The sequence below is a fragment of the Crocodylus porosus genome, unplaced genomic scaffold, assembly GCF_001723895.1.
Source record: "Crocodylus porosus isolate Cpor-Errol unplaced genomic scaffold, CroPor_comp1, whole genome shotgun sequence".
Classification (NCBI taxonomy): Eukaryota; Metazoa; Chordata; order Crocodylia; family Crocodylidae; genus Crocodylus; species Crocodylus porosus.
This window is the reverse complement of record NW_017728911.1, coordinates 17,113,970-17,130,072: the sequence shown is the minus strand read 5'-3', so window position 1 is coordinate 17,130,072 and position 16,103 is coordinate 17,113,970.

Genomic DNA, 16,103 nt, shown 5'->3' with positions numbered 1-16,103 from the left:
TCTTTTTATGAAAACTGATTATCTGCATTAAAATAATTAATTTAAGTGTTTCTCATTCAGTGAAAAATGGTATCATAGTAACTGTACCTCAGGTTTGTTGATGATAATTAATTACTTTTGTGCATCAGTGATATCTAGCTACTCACTGTATTATGTAACTAATCAAATTACCTAGTGAACTTGATGAACTCACAGTGCTCCTGCCATTATGAAGGTGAGATTCATAGGTCTGTAAGGAGTGGAAGCAAGAAGGAGTTTGACTCTTGTCTATTGGCAATGTCACTCACCTGAGAGGTAGAAGAGTTCTGACTTGGTGCCTGCTCCCAACATTAGTTTATGTATTTTGCATTAAGGAATAATTGGATAAAATGCATAAACAACATTGGAACAGGCAAAAAAGCCCAGGATTTCCCTCACCTGCCAAGTGACTTCCTCAGTAAGGCTCACTGTCTGTCTGGCCCCCAGGTTTCTTGCAGTCCTTTTTCTGCACGTTGCCCCAGTTTCAACATAGGTGGAGGAAAATATCACCATTCCAATTTTGTCGCCAGTCTAGTGATTGGGAGCTTCTCCTGGGAAGAAAAAAACATCAATTTGCATGCCTAAAACAAAGCAGCTTAAATTTCAAGTCTCTCACTTCCTTTGAAAATGCTCCAACTTGAGGTTACCATCTATACCAGCTTTAGCCTATATGCTATCTTAGACAGCAGTATTTTTACCCCCCTCCCCCATTGATTTCCTAATCCCCCAACATATCTACTTTGGGGAATTAAGAAATTAATATGGTCTTGGGGTCCTATTTACCATGACCCCCAAGCCCGTATCTACTTTCTTTTGTCCCTACTTGGTGTGAGGAGGGGATAATTACACAATTACAAGAGGTGGGCTAATTAGTGGTGTGGCAAGCTATTTGGCATTGTCATTCCTCAGAACTAATAGACTTGCCTGAGGTACCACATAGATAAAGCTACCCTCTTTCTGGTTTAGGAGGTAGTCCATCTGAAGCAGTGCAGTGTGTTTGAACGTGCTGTTGCTGGGTATGATATGTTTACCATGTAAATATGGCCTAAGAGACTTAGATTTTATTTTATATTGAAGATAATGTAGGAATTAACTTAAAAATCAAACACACAACTAGCTCTTTTAAGACTTTTTTCACAAAGTTTTGGAATTAGTAGTTAGCATCTTTAGCAAACTTATTTTTTCCTTACCTTAATACGCACATTTTCAGATCAATACTCACCACCATTTGGCTTTTGATTGAAATTAAAATAAGGCCACCAACTAAAATTGAACCATCATAGGATGTAGAATTGTCTTTATAAGATTAAGTTTTGAAAAGCTGTACTGTCTGATAAAATTAATAAAATCCTAAGTGCAAAGTATATGCTTGGGAATAAGGGTAGAAGCTTACTTTTACATGGAAGTTCCAATGCAGCTTTTGGATGTGCTCCAGATTTTAGTCTCCTGCCAATAGCCTAAAATTCATTACCAAAATCTAGGGCGTTTCTGTTGGAGAAGGCCTTTTTGCCAAGCTATACGCTTAATGCTTTGCTGTTGTAAGCCTTTGTGGGACATCCTCATTGTTTCAGAATTTTCATGGGCCTTCTCCCTCCACCAAAAAAATGTGTGGTGTTCCTTAAGTTGTAAAACATTTTCTTCAAGTGATTGTATTCAAGCAATATCCAAAACACAGCAGAAAAAAGGACTTTTTAGGTATTCCTGAATTAGTTAACAGTTCATCTTTGACCTCATAATCAAACATTTTCTTTTTCTTTTGTACTCTAAATTGTGGGGAGGATTGGTGAGAAGGTTGTTTTGTCTTTGTGGGTTTTTTTATTTGCTTCTACAGAGAACTCTCTCTAATTTCCAACTCAGCAGTCAGTTCCTTCACTCAGGACACTTGTCAGAACCCTTTCAGAACAAATCCTTTGAGGCTTATAGTGTGCTTGAGATCCACTTCAACTTCATGAAGCATATTATTTGGATTGCTGACTCCATAAAGTATGTAATGCCAAACTATCATGCTTCTCAGGAATGTATAATTGCTGATTTAATGAGGCAACAATATAACATTGCTTGGATCCTGTTGGTCCCTTGAGGTTTGAATCACTAGCAATTGAAATTAAACATCACACACTTCTAAAACTTGGTATTGAAATATTGTTCTGCGTTTTGCCTCAGTTTCACTTTTCTTATCTGATTTAACTGAAGGGATTCAGGAACTAGTTGGTCACATGTTGGCTCATCATTACAGTCAAGCATGGCAGTAAAGACACAAACACGCTGAACTAAAAATTATTACCCCTTCAGTGGAACAACTTACGGCATGATTCAGTACAGGACTAAAAGAATATGCATTTAATTGGAAAAATATGCTGTCCAGTTAAATTCCCTAATTCCCTTTTGAACTCTTGTGTTTGTCTTTTATATTTATGTCATTGTTGTGTGACCTCTCCATCACCGAATGAAACTTAAATTTCTAACCGTTGAAGGAGAACTTGTGTAATTCCAATGTCAGTAGAATCTGTGGCAAAATCCCCTGACAAAAAACATTCCTTGATCTTAATAATGTTGCCTTCCCTTGCCTCAATTATTACTTCTGTGAGAACAAATTAACCAATTTTGTAATCTGCTTGTTTACTAATATCTGATTCAGTCAAATATTATAGAATAATACTACACATCTTTTAAGACAGTGATAATCTCTCCTCCTTAATCATGTTCCCAAGAATATAAATAATTACCATTTGAATATTTTTAAATATTATTATGGATATTCATTGCCAATGTTCTTTCATTGCAAAGTCATATTTCCTAAGAAACTCCACAAATTTCAAAGATGTCCCATGTCAGATGAATAGATGTTGTCCATTGAACCTGTCATAAGGGAATGCTTTCTAGTCCATGCATATTGACAAAGACAAAAAGCTTTTCTAAAACAGCTTCCTAATGGGCTATCAAAGAATTCATTTGGGATTGGCTTTCTTTATATGCTGTATTACTTCAATCTACTTTTTGAGTCCCTCCACACATGGTAGCTGGTCATATGATTTGCTGATTTCTTGTTTTGCTAAGATATGCAATATGTTTTTTCAGTCTTGAACACCATTTCTAGCTACAGAAAAATCCTTGGTAACGTGTACCAAAAGCAGCAAACAGAATCTAGTGAAGTGGAATAGAGAATCCAGTCTGCTTTGTACATTCTCCATTTGAAAGCTGGCATGCAAAATGGAAAGCAGAACATTTTCTTCTCTTACTATCAAAAGGAAAAACCTTACAGTATGTTTGCACTGGGCCAGAATTGTCATGTACAATATGAACTCAATTGTTGGCCATGTGGCAGGATTTTTCAAAGGATTTGTGTTCATTTCTTCTCCTCTGCAGATTCCTCTATATTCTCTAAATAACAGCACAACTGCACCAATCTACATGTTCAAAGACATAGCTTCATCAAAAAATGTCACTTACTAGTGACAACATTTAATGCTCTTTTCTTCTTTCAAAATTATCCAAAAAATTACAATTATTAAGAAGGTTATTTTCAGAAGTGGTGACACTGTCATTTTGATTGGATGACCATTCACAATTAGAAGGTTCCAGTGCCTTTGTTGAAGTAAAACAGCTGATTTCAGAAAACTTAGAAGTTCTTGATCTGTTTTGCATTGTTGGCTTTTCTTTCAGCTTTTCTTTTTGCAAACTTTATTTTAATTTTTATAAAAATTGTCACTATCATTTTCAGTCTTGCTTTTGATGATTTATACTCTTCAAGAAGATCACTAACCAATTACACGTGGATTAAAAATGCAAGCTAATTTAGGAACTTTAAACAGCCAAATAGACATTAACTCATATAGTAGGAAGTGCTGCCTATTATCTGCTGTCATTTTGCTGCAAGTTCTACAACACTGCCAATTTCAAAAAGAACAGTTATTTGCTAGTGAATAATAAATGTTTCATGTTCACAGATTTGCAGTTTTGCTGCCCTAACTTATGGTTGGCAATGTTGCCACTTACTTTACCTGCACTACCACCAGCATCCTACAGGCAGAGAACTAAAGCACTGTTTTTGGGTAACGAATCCCAGTTTTACACAGGTGCCTCAGTCTATAAGATATATGGTATTCCAAACACATTCTTCCTTTCAGCACATTCTGTTGGCTGATTTAGCAGTCCTCCTATTCAGTATACTGTCAGTTGCAAATCGCAACCCTATATAGCTAATTCCACCCAGGTATAGTTGTAAATTCTGCTTCCAAACCACACACGTAAATTTTAGGCAGAGGAACATTGAGTGACACTATGATTATATTATTTTGTGAATCTTATCTAAATCGTACAGAAAATCTCTTGCACAGAATACTTCCTTCAAACCATGGGCACAGCTATATTACAAGGGTGGCTCCGCAATATGCCAACCTTTTCATGAGCCACTACACTTCACAGATGATAATGAACTGACTTCACAAGCTTTTGTTCCATCTGCTATTTAGCCCAGCTGTGTCTGCCTCAGTCTCAGAGGCCTGAGATGGGTACTGTGATACCAGAAAGCTTGCCTATGTCTATACCAACCATATGGTTGGTCCAATAAAAGATATCACCCACCAGAATTCTTGCCTCTTACAGAGAAATAAATTTAACTCAGAACTCCTTGGTTTCAAGCTAGCATCCTTACTAGCATTAAAAAGCTGAATTTTAATTAGAATAAAACATTAATTTGCCCCATCAGCCAGCTATCCTGCAAATCACCCAAATGGCATGGAGTACATTTTAGTATTTTAGTGACATTAGTTTCTACTCTGCTCTGAAGTTAAAAGCAAGCAAACAAACACCCCTCCCCCCCCCCTTTTAGGGTAAAAAAGTAAACAATTCAGCAGCCTGACTGTTAACTACACGTGTCATTTTTATATAATAGAAGCAACATACACATCTTTAGCACTAAATATTTTATAGAGTCTCTTAGGTTAAGGACAATGCTAACAGGACAGAGATCATCTGAGAGCACTCTGCAAAAGAACTGATTCTCACTCGCACAGAAAATCTAAATTTGGATCAGTTGTCTGCTATAAAATGCTTTACTCTACACTGAGATCTTTAAAAACAAATTAATATTTAATATCATTCCTCTGTCCCAGCAGTGACTTACCATCTGCAAAGCAAAGGGGTTTGGCTTCTGTTGTCATCTGAATTCTCCATTCAAATCAAAGATGAAAGAATTACACATTCAAAACATCCTTTCCATCTCTTAAAGGCCACTGTTTGGACTTGTAGATCAAAATTTGTGACCCAAGTCACGTGTGTTTTTACAGCTTTGTTTCTTCACACCAAATGCTTTGGTGGATTTAAAAGGGATGTGTGTAAGTAGCCTACTATTTTGCAACGCTGCAATAACAAATTGGTGTTTGCATGTGAAGGTAGAACTAATGTTGCTAAAGGAAACAGATATTAGGCTTCCAAGGGATCCTCGTAGTAATGAGGAAATAGACTTTAAAATGAGGACAACTCCATCAGCAGTGTTAAGTGACAAAAAGCAGGAGCCTGATAAAGGAATGCCATGGTTTTCAGGATTTTTTTACTTCATTAAATGTATTAAGACTGGATATGACTACTATTGAGGATCAATCAAATTGGATCTTTTTTTCTTCTGGGCTATTATTATAACCCCCCAAAAAATCAAAGGTATTTTCAGTTGCAATGAAACAGAAATCTAATATGACATGTTCTTGCTGTTGACACTTTTATGGATCTTTGCCCACTCAGAAAAAAATATTTTAGTTTGACTTCTTTGAGTACTGCAGTAAAACCATGATGGTAAACTACTCACAATTTTAAAGTGATAGAAAAGAAAGAGTTCACATAGGTGGGAATGTTCAAAAGGTTATGCTGTGTTAGGAAGTGAGTCATTCCCATGACTAAGAAAAGTGAATACTTATTGAAAGCCTAGTAATGTCAGTTTTTTTCTAATGCGGTTCCAGTGACTCACTAAAGGGGCATAGTGCTTCAGTGTGATTACCTGCTCAGGATTAGATACTGTTCTTGGTTAAGACCTAAGGCAAATCATTTAGGCAATGGTTATAGTGACTGTGGATGTCAGCCAGATGTTGAATCTCTTTAGCCTTGTTACCCCACCATTTGTTTTTCATATCACGCATCTACCTTTGAACCTCTGCCTTAGGTTGTTGTAGATTCAGTTTCTTTTGCCTGGAGTTGGTGTCATTTTGCCAAGCACTTGCAACACTTAGATCAACTCTTGGATCTCTTGGTCATTCTTATCAAACCAGTCTTGATGTTTCCTTGTAGAGAATCCAAGTGTTTCTTCACATGCATTAATGACAGTGACCTTGAGGGCACTCCACACGCTGCTGACATTCTCCCATTATTATTGATTGAAATTCACCAGTTTTTCATTCAGGCACTAGTGGGAGAGGTCTTGCTTGGTTGGGTCCTTCAATATTGATATTCCATTGCTACCGCTGCAGCTGTTGTTTGGGAGCCAGATTGAATGACATAACCAAGCAGATAAGTCGGTGGTCAGTCCAGCAATCCCTAGCATAGCTTGAAAGGGGAGCCATTAATGCCTGTTGGAAGGAACATTTTGAAGACCTTCTCAATCAAGATTCTGCTATTGAATACAAGAGTGTGCTCAGCTCCATCCCACAACACCCAGTCAGAAATGATCTTGGAATCCCTCCAACCTTGATGAGGTGAGGAAAGCCATCAAGCAGATGAAGGATGACAGGGCATCTGGAGCAAATGGAGTTCCTGCTAAATCTTCAAACAGGGTAGAAAGGAGCTCACATTACAGTTATATGCCCTCATCTTAAGAATCTGAAATCATGAGGAAATCCCAGATGACCTCAGGGATGCCATGATTGTGACAATCTTTAAGAAAGAAGACAAGTACACTGATGATGCTATAGGTGATGATGACACTCACTCAGAAGTAGACCTTTAGGCAACTGTCAGCATCTTCACTGAGTCACACAAGAAAATGGGACTGACGCTTAACATTCAGAAGACTAAGGTCCTCCACCAACAATCTCCTAATGAACAGTCCCCAGCTCTGATAATCCAGATTTCATAGATTTCATAGACAGTTGGGCTGGAAGGGACCCCAGAGGATCATTGAGTCCAGCCCCTCGCCCCAGGGGCAGGAAGTCAGCAGGGATCACAGGATCCCAGCAAGATAAGCATCCAAATGTGTTTTGAAGGCGTTCAAAGTGGGTGCTTGAACTGCCTCAGGTGGCAGTCTGTTCCAAACCTTGGGGGGTCGGACAGTGAAGAAGTTCTTTCTTATGTCCAGCCTGAACCAGTCACAGTGGAGTTTGTGACTGTTCGATCTTGTCATCCCTTGTGGGGGCTCTGGTGAACAGTTGTTCCCCCAGATCCTGATGAGCACACCTGATAAGCTTATAAGTGGTCACCAGATCACCCCTGAGCCTGTGCTTTTCCAGGCTGAATAGCCTCATTGCTCTCAGCCTCTCATCATAAGGTCTGTTTTCCTGACCTCTGATCATGTGCGTGGCTCTCCTTTGCACCCTCTCAAGCTTCTCCACATCCTTTTTGAATTGCGGAGCCCAAAACTAGATGCAGAACTCCAGCTGCGGCCTCACCAAGGCCGAGTACAGTGGGAGAATGACGTCCCGGGATTTGCTTGAGAAGCATCTATGGATGCAAGCCAGCATTTTCCTCACTTTACTAGCCACAGCATCACACTGAAGGCTTATGTTCATCTTGTGGTCAACCATCACCCCCAAGTCCCTTTCATTTGTAGTGCTAACCAGCATAGCACTACCGAGCCTATAAGCATGGTGCAGGTTTTTCCTCCCAAGGTGGAGAACCGTGCATTTTTCTGCGTTGAACACCATCAGGTTCTTGTCCGCCCATTTCATGGGTCTGTCCAGATCCACCTGGATCACCCTCCTGTCCTCAGGTGTGGATGCTTTACCCCAGAGTTTGGTGTTGTCGGCGAACTTGGCCAGTCCGCTTCTGACACCAATGTCCACATTGTTGATGAAGATGTTAAACAGTATAGGCCCTAGGACAGAGCCTTGTGGGATCCCACTGGTCACAGCGCACCAAGACGATTGGCTCCCATCGACCTCTACCCTCTGGGTCCTACTGGAAAGCCAGTTCCCCAGCCAGCAGATCATGGTGATATCAAGGCCGCAGTTAGCCAGTTTAACCAAGAGGTGATCATGGGATACCAGATCAAAGGCTTTTTTAAAGTCGAGGTATACAAGGTTGATATCTTCCCCCTTGTCCAAGTGATAAGTCACCTGGTCATAAAAGGAAATGACCAAAAGCAAGACCTACCCACAACAAACCCATGCTGGGTATCCCTCAGGATATTGCCTTCAGCTACTCTGTTAAGGATGGTCTCCTTGATAATCTTTTCCAAGACTTTCCCCAGGATAGAGATCAGGCTGATGGGCCTGTAGTTTGCTGGACCTACTTTCCTCCCTTTCTTGAAGATTGGCACAACATTGGCCCTCTTCCAATCATCAGGCACTTCACCAGAGCACCAAGAACTCTCAGAGATCTGTGCCAGTGGCTGAGCTATGATGCTCGCCAGCTCCCTGAGTACCTTTGGGTGTAACCCATCAGGGCTGGCTGACTTGAAGGTATCCAACCTGTCGAGGTGTTCCTTCATGAGGTCAGCTTTGATGGAGGGCAAGGAATCTCCCTTGCCCAGGCCTCCCTGACCCATAGTGGACAGGGCCATCCCATGGGGCTGATGGAAAACTGATGCAAAGTGCCCATTAAGCAAGTTTGCTTTTTCCTAGGCGTCAGTTGTCAGTTGCCCCATCTGGTTTAGCAGGGGTCCAATGTTGCCTTTGCTTTTCCTCCAGCTCCCCACATATCTAAAAAAGGACTTCTTATTTTCCTTGATATTTGTAGCTAACTGGAGTTCCGTCACAGCCTTGGCTTTCCTGATTTGCTCTCTGCAAGTCTGGACTAAAGTGGAGTATTCTTCCTTGGTGGCAGTTACAGTCCTCCATCCTTTATAGGTCTTCCTTTTAAGACGCAGGAGGTCCGCCAGTTCCCTGGAGAGCCAAGGGGGCTGCTGTGCCCTTTTGCTACCTTTCCTCTGAGATGGGATGGACTTTGCTTGCACATCCAGGATTGCTCCCTTGAGGAGCAACCATGCATCCTGAACTCCCCTCTCCTTTGGGTTGTGGCCATTTAGGGCCTCTCTGACAAGCCTCCTTAGCTCGTCAAAGTCAGCTTTCCTGAAGTTGAGGACTTCTGTACAACTGACTGACTTGCCAGCTTTATGGCAGATGGTGAAGGTGATCAGTTCATGATTACTGTCACCCAGCTTCCCTTCGATTGTTAGGTTGCCAATTAGGTCATCCCCAGTTGCCAGTATGAGGTCGAGCAGTGCTTTACCTCTTGTCGGCCCATAGACTTCCTGTATCAGAAAGAGGTCTTCCGCACATGCGAGAAAGCTTTGTGACCACTCGGATTTGACCGAGCGCTCCTCCCACAAGATGTCTGGATAGTTAAAGTCTCCCATGACAACCATACGCCGGGACTGTGTGGCCTCAGCCAATTCCCTGGTGAACTCCTGGTCGAGGTCTTGACTCTAGGTAGTGGGTCTGTAGTAGACCCCCACCATAGTATCCCCTGTGCCGTGTTCCCCAGAAGGTCTCAAGTTGTCCACAATGGGTGCCAAGGTCAGCTTGCAGGGACGTGTAACTTTCCTTGACATGAGAGCTACACCCCCGCTCCTTTTGTCCACTCCTGTACAGGGTATAGCCATCTATACCCATGGTCCAGTCATGGGTGGAGTCCCACCAGGTCTCTCGTATCCCAATGACATCATAGTTATTTGCATTTAGGAGGAGAACAAGTTCCTCCTGTTTATTCCCCAGGCTCCTGGCATTTGTGTATAGACACGCAAGTGTCCCCTTAGGGACTCTTGCCTTGCCTACATTTTGTTCCAGGGCTGGAGCTAGGGTGGGATCCCTTATGTGCCTTGGCCTGCTGGCTTTGCAAGGGCCACTTGGTGGGCCAGCAGCGGCAGTAGTCCCCCCACCCCCCGGTGGTCTTAGTTTAAAGCCTCGTGGAGCAGGTCAGCCAGTCTAGCTGAGAAGAACCTTCTCCCCAACAGAGAGAGGTGGAGGCCATCTCTTCTCAACAGCTCGCTGCCTCTCTCTCCAAAAAGCGGACTGTGGTCAAGGAAGCTAAAGCCTTCCCAATGACACCAGTGCCGCAGTCTTTGGTTGACTATGTGGATCCTCTTCTCCCTCCTCAGCCCATAGCCTGAGACTGGGAGGATTGAAGAAAACACCACCTGTGCTCCTGGGTGCCTGAAGAAATGGGTATTCAAGGATTGTGACATCAAATCTGAAACCAAGCTCATGGTTTATCAAGCAGTTGTGATCCCCTGAGACATGGACATCATACAGCAGCTAATGCTGTTGGAGAAGCCCATTCAACACTACCTGTGGAAGATCCTCTGCATCCAGTAAAAGAGATGCACCAATGGTAGTGTCCTCCTACAAGTAATCACCGTGGGTACTGAGGCATTGATCATCTGGCACCAACTTTTTGGGATGGCCATGCTATCCTGATGTCCAACTCCAGACTCCCAAAGCAAGTTTTATTCTGCCAACTCAGCCAAGATGCATGCTCAAGAGGAGGGCAGAGAAATGCTTCAGGGATGTCCTCAAGGCTAACATAAAAAAATGCAACATTGATGTCAGCTTACGGGAGACTATCACCCAGGACTGCCCCAAATGGAAGAAGGAGTCAGCTGCAGGTATCTCAGTACTTTGAAACCTCATGGTAACAATAGAAGATGGAAAAGCGGGAGCAGCAGAAAGTGTGTCACAGACCAAATAAAAAATCAAGCACCACTCATCCCACACGAAAACACGTCTGAGCTGCAGTAGAGTCTGTCAATCTCAGATAGGCCTCATCAGCCATCTTTGGACACACAGATAAGACAATCATGGAAGAAAATCATCCTTGTCTGTAAGGGATTGCCAAAGTTAGTGACTGTATACAGAGAGCTATTCAGACAGGTAACTGTCCTTTTGTATTATGCAACTTTTGGGATAATTTCCCATGTTTATTAGACACAAATTTGCCCACTTAATTTTTTAAAATTTAGGTCTTGGCTTCTCTGTTATCTATGACTAGTTTTGTAGCCTGTAAAATAGAGTCAGTAATATTGGATATCAGGAGTGCATGAACATGAAAGACCAGAAGATACTCACCCCGCACTGCCTGTCAATTGTGAGTCTGGGAATAACACCAACAAAGTTGGTAATGGCTCTCCAACATGAGAGTTATTCTGGCGCATGTCTGCAAGGGGCCAGCAGGGGAGATTATGCTTAGGGGCAACCAACACGGGTTCATTAGAGGCAGGTCCTGTTGGACCAACCTGGTGGCCTTCTATGACCAGGTCACAAAATCCTTAGATGCAGGGGTAGCAGTGGATGTAGTCTTTCTGGACTTTAGGAAGGCCATCGACACTGTCTCTCACCCCATTCTCATTAAAAAAACTAGGGGACTGTGGCGTCGACAACTACACAGTCAAATGGGTCGCCAACTGGCTGGAGTTTCGCACCCAGAGAGTGGTAGTGGATTGGTCATTTTCAACCTGGAGGGATGTGAGCAGTGGGGTCTTGCAGAGCTCAGTCCTCGGGCCCGCACTGTTCAACATCTTCATCAGTGACTTGGACGAGGGGGTAAAAAGCACCCTGTTCAAATTCGCAGACGACACTAAAATGTGGGAAGAAGTAGGCATGCTAGAAGGGAGAAATAGGTTGCAATTAGACCTAGACAGGTTACAGGGGTGAGCGAATGAACAGGATGGGTTTCAGCACTGACAAGTGCAAGGTATTTCACCTGGGGAGGAAGAACCAGCACCGTACCTACAGGCTGGGGAACTCCCTTCTTGTCAGTGCAGAGGCAGAAAAGGATCTTGGAGTCATTATTGATGCCAAAATGAACATGGGCCGGCAGTGTGGGGACACGGTCAGGAAGGCTACCCGCACCTTGTCATGCATCCACAGATGCATCTCAAGCAGGTCTAAGGTGATCCTCCCCCTCTATGCGACACTGGTCAGGCTGCAGTTGGAGTACTGCGTCGTTCTGGGTGCTGCACTTCAGGAGAGATGTGGACAATATGGAGAGGGTCCAGAGGAGGGCCACCCGCATGGTCAGGAGTAAAATACATAGCTCTTATACTAATAATACCATATCTGCTATTCTTAAGTAAGTGAAGTTGATTAAGTTAAGTGGAGTCTGAATTTCTGATTGGAACCTGACAGTGCTACTTCAGCATCAATTAAATGATGGTAGAAGTAATAACTGCAAGGATATATAGGTTTTTGCTTAGTTTTATTTAATTAACATACCATTTTGTGCTTTTTTTGGTACAGTGCCTTTGAGAACTAGTTGTGCAATGAGTGTATTGTCTGAAAAATACAGATGTAATTGAAAACGAATAGCAAAACTCCGCTTGCATTCAACAGGTACAGAATATGCTAGTATACCTGAATCATGTTAGTATAGTTATTATGTGATTGGAAACAGCACACAATTAGTTTTCAAAACTTGAATTTGTTTTACTGAGTGATTTTGTTGGGGAGTGATCCCAGCTGATTGGTTTCCCAAAAGAACCTCTGGATTTTGTTTCATCTGGAAAGTTACCTGTGACATCAGCCCAAAGACAAGACCTCTAAAAATATACTGCAGCTGCATCTTTGTTCATGAGGCCAGTCCTGTGGATTTGTAGACCCAGATTCAATTTTTAAGCTACTATGTTTTCCTTGGTTAATATTTCCTTTCTTTCCCTAAATGTGTATAATGTACAGTATAGCCCTTGGTTTATGCACACCACTTCCCAAATATACAATATACTTACTATTCAGCAGTAAGTATATAGGGTGTAAAAAGTTGAAAGGAAAAACAGACCCATGGCATGGGCCACCAAAGCTAAATAGGTGAAAAAAAACTGAATGAAAAGCAGTCTGCTGGCCATCCAGGTTGAAATAGGTACACAATAAACATCCTATTATTTATGTAAATGTAAATTATGGAAACACAGTCCTATTCCTAAGTGAAGTCTAATCATGCAGAAAAGATTCTGGTTCAGAGTAGAAGTACATCAGCTTGCAGTTCTAACCCCCATCTGTTGTAGGAGGAGAAAAAAAGAAGGCACACAAGACTCAGTGGGTGCATCTATACAAGCCATCTATTGCGCAGTTAATTAATTAGCTAAGCAGTAAACGTCTCAGCGTCTCCAAGTACACTCGTATTAGGCTGGAGTAAACTAATTTAATCTGTAGCAGGGTAGTATTTGTAAATACAAGTAGTTTAAAAAACTCTGCAGCAGCACACGTATAGACACTGCCTGGGTGGCTGGGGCATGAAGCTGCTTCATTGCAGGGGCTGCCTGCCAGCTAGCCCTACACTGAAGCTCCCTTGTGCTCTATTCAGCCCCTCTGCAGCATGCTGAGCCAGGGGAGGAGTCCTTTGCTGACCCCTGGGGCCCTTGCCAGTTAGGGCTGCTCTGCTGGGTTCCATGTGCTGCTTGAATAAACTGCGGAGCTTATTGCTCTGGAGTTAATTGCTCCCAAGCACATGTTCAAATGGCATGCCCGGAAGCAATTAACTCTGGAACAATAAGCTCTGCAGTTTATTCAGGTGCTGCAATTGTAGGTAATAGACATGCCCAGGCACATCAGAAAACGATTACAAATGCCTCACTCAGCTGCTGGAATCCCATTGACTTGCATACTACCAGTGTTTAGCTAGTAATTATTACTCATTTCCTGAGGACATACCAATAATTGCTAATAATATGGTTTAGCTATTTAAATTAGGTTCAGAATTTGGGGCTGCTTTTTCAAGTGTAGAAGTTTCTGATTCTTGGCTGCTTGTAGCAGAACATAAACTTTTGCTATTAAAACAAGACTGCAAACTATGTTCTTGATTATGCAAATACTTATGCACTTCAATGGAAATGCTCAGGCAAGTAAAATCACAGGATTAGGAAGGTGCCCTATACTTCTGAAATTTAGTGCATGCCATATGGGGCAACCTAAAATAGATTTTTAGCACTTTATGTGAAAAGACTACTGAACAGCAACATTGATTTTAGTTTTAGGTTTCTATGTTTAGACCTCAGTTTTGCAGCTGGATCTAGGTGTGTTCATCTGCGTAGACCTGATTGCAGGATCTAAATGTGTTTTTGTTCAATTTGCATTTGGGGTACTTTTATCATCAGGAAAAAGATACTGAGCTCTTTTTAATATGGCTTAGCAACCACAGCCTCCACCTCTACCTTCCCTGCACAATTATTTTGAGTAACGAAGTCTAGTGATTAATTTTTAGTCAAAATACTGTATCAACTCACCTCTACAAAGCACTTTTTTTGTTTTCTCGTGCTCCTGACTCATATGAGAAACACCTCACTCCAGTCTCCCATGTTTCTCAGTCAGAAACAAAGATGATGTTTGGAAAAGCCAGGGTAAAAGAGAGAAGCGTCCCACAAGGAAGCACTTTGTTAATTACCAGACAGCAGCCACTTTTGTTTTCCTTGGCACTGGTTTAGATTTCAGATTCCCTTCACTGACAGGCTTTCTTGCATTACTAATTCTTAATGTTCTTGTGAAAAGAAGCACCTCATATAAACTGTGGTATGTTACTTACATTTTTTAGGAACCAGGGATCTTTATAGTAGCCCTATCTCACACACAGCAGGCCAAATTTTTAACCAGTCTGTGTCATGACCTTATGTCTTTTACGTCTCTAGAAACTTGGTCAGAGCACTTGTTGATGCAGCCACTGGCAAGGTCAAAAAACCCACCTTTATGTTCAGAGGTCATGCATCTGCCTGACTCTTCTTTGTGCATACACAATGACTGGCTTCTTCTGCATGTGCCAAAGGGGCACCTGCAAGCACTAAATGCATGAAGTTTTGGAACCATGAGGAGCCTCCTCCTTTGTCACTGTTTAAAGTATAAGAGGGAATTCATGTTTAGAGCTTTTTAATTGTTATTTTTATGTTTTGTGTTTGTTGGATGTTTATTTTCATATGTTCTCTTAAAAATTAAAACAGACCCAGTGACTGAAGGTGATAGTACAGTGAGTGAGATGTCATATGTATTTAAGTCATTTCTTTCTTGGGCCATTTTTTCAGATTTGCATCCACAACTGTACCTGCAAGAGGCCATACACAGAACAGCAGCACATCTCCTTTTCCATGAACAACCTATGAGGCATCATAAGGTCAGCTGAAAATGTGGGTCAGTGCTCTTTGGGAAAAAGACTCGTGTTGTACTATCAGTGTGCAAGACCCAACAGTGAAGGGCCACACACCATACATAATAACGTTATATATAACTATTTTATATTGGCCCTGTTAGTATAATCTGTATATTCAAAATATGGAGACTAATACAATAAGTTAATGAATAGAGAACAAAAGAAAGTGGTAAGTATGGTCAAGGGAAGAGGTTTTCAAATGAGATTGCAAGTGAATTGGAGAGTTAGTGGAGCAGTGGGATATACTGTTTCATATTGCAAGCATTGCAGCAAAGGCAAATATATGTACAGACCTGATAGATATTCAAGAGTAAAGACACTATCGAGACAAGGCTAGAACTTTAAAAATAAAAGGACTATTCTCTCCCAAACAAAATTCTGGATCAGTAGTAAAGCAAAAGAATTACTAATGGTTGGGGGATGGGAGCATCTGATAACGGACATTTGGTGGGTTATAGAATGAAGGTTAGGACGAGGGGAAGTCACAAAAAGAAGTTCAGAGGTGGTGTTGGGCCATGTTCTCAAACCAGGTGTCTTGGTCTGCCTGCTCATCCCCCGTCTTCCACCTCTCCAGCTAAGCACACAGATGGCCAGAATCCTCCATCTGAGCATTGCCACCTTCTCACTCCCTGCCACTAGAGTGGCCAACTAGGGTGAGCTGAACCGTCACACCTTCCAATACAAACCCCTGATTCAGAAGAGGAAATGTCTGGGCAACAGTGCTCAACCTGTACCCAGGCTGCTTTGCTATTTCTCCTGGCTCGTGCTGCCACATGCTCTGTCTGATCCCTTGGCTACCTGACCCAGCTTGTTCTAGG